The following is a 1,744-nucleotide window of genomic DNA, read 5'->3' as shown; positions in this document are numbered from 1 at the left end:
CTTTGGTCCTTCAAAATTTTGGAGTGTCATCCATAGTAATGCAGAAAACTGATATTTTTGAACCATATTTTGATAGTCATGTATAGTCGTGTACATATGCAACTGTTAGATTTGAGTGCCTTTTGTTCTTTGCATCTTTGCCATTGCCCATCAGTTGCCTTATTAAATCTTTCCTGTCTTCAAATTTTCATGGTATCGATCTTAGCATCATGCTCATTTAATAGAAAGAAAATATTTATTTATATATTCAAACACATTCAAAAAATGTGTTGAGGATTGATCATTAAAGGGGTTGGCAGCTGGCAATAAAAGCAACCACCAAGCTTGAGCTATTTTTGACCACTGTTGATTTCATGCAATTTGTATATCCTCCTATATCTGTGGTCTATTGATCTGCCAGTGCAAATTTCCTGTGGTCTTTTGACATGCTTTCCTATTAAGAGACTTTTCTTCCTTTTGCTTGTGCAGCTGAGAAACACAACAGTGATTAAGGTGAAGGGAATTAGACCTTTTGGGTCTGAGGAAGGGATATGGGGCAAGCCACCAGGCCACTTTGGCTTCCACTGGAATTTATTCCCAGCCTGTTCTGATGATAAAATCAAAGGAGCATCGGAAGCAAGCAAGAAATCGGAAGCAATGGATGATTTCACACAGACTCCTGTTATGCTCCTGTTAAAATTTCTAGATACCCTAAATGACTGTGCCCTAAAGCAGTGGTCCTAGGCTGCAACTCCTGGTGCCAAGCTTTCCTTTGGGCCACATCAGTGAGGCTGAGAGAGGGGTCTTGTCATCTGGACAGCCCAGAACCTCTAGGCTTGCAACCTGGGGAGGTCACATTGGTACTTGCTAACGCAGGGGTTTTGTTTCACCCCTGGAGGCGAACTCCATTGTCTCTTAAAACAGATTGATGCCAACAAGAACAGTTGGACCTGGAACCAACCAGAGGGAGGGTGACCCTGGCCTTAAGTGGGTTTACACTCAAGCCCAGTTTCCCCAAATACCCATTGTTGTTTATCTAGGCAATAGGCATCTGGTGCAAAATGCAATTGTGGTTGAACCAATTGGGAGCAGCGACAATAGGAGGAGTTGAGCCCACTCAGGGAGGGGTTCTTCCTGAGGAAATCATGCCCAAGGGTCCTCCAAAAGCTGCAGGCAAGAGTGCTCTCCCTTTCCCTCAACTTAACCCACTACTTAACCCTTCCCCTTAACCCACAACTGTCATCACTCCCTGCCAATCAAATGTTGATTTGTTTTTAGCATCCCTGCATGCGGTACAGCATGGCTCTCTCATTCTCCAGCTGCTGAACTACCATCATTTTTCCGGAAAAAAAATTGGATCAAGGGGATGGAGCAACTTGCCTATGCAAAAAGGTTGCGGAATTAGTACTTTTTGGTTTAGAGAAAAGGCGACTTAAGAGGTGGCGTGATAAAAAAATTACGCATTGCATGGAGAAAGTGAATAAAGAAAGGTTTCCCTCCCTCTCATAAGCACCAGAGACATCCAGTGAAGCTGAATGTTGGAAGATCGGGACAGATAAAAGAAAGTTTTTTTCCACCAAGCAGATAATTAAGACTATGGAACTTGCTTCCATGGGAGGTAGTGATGGCCACCAACTTGGATGGCTTCAAAAGAGGAATGTACAAATTTCTGGAAGATAAAGCTGTCCAAGCCTGCTTACCATGATGGTTATATTCTACCCCCACCTTTTGCCTCTACCAGTTCCTGGGATTTGCAGGTGGGCCA

Source organism: Podarcis erhardii, assembly GCF_964252035.2.
Source record: "Podarcis erhardii genome assembly, chromosome: 1".
Taxonomy (NCBI): Eukaryota; Metazoa; Chordata; class Lepidosauria; order Squamata; family Lacertidae; genus Podarcis; species Podarcis erhardii.
This window is presented reverse-complemented; position numbering follows the sequence as displayed.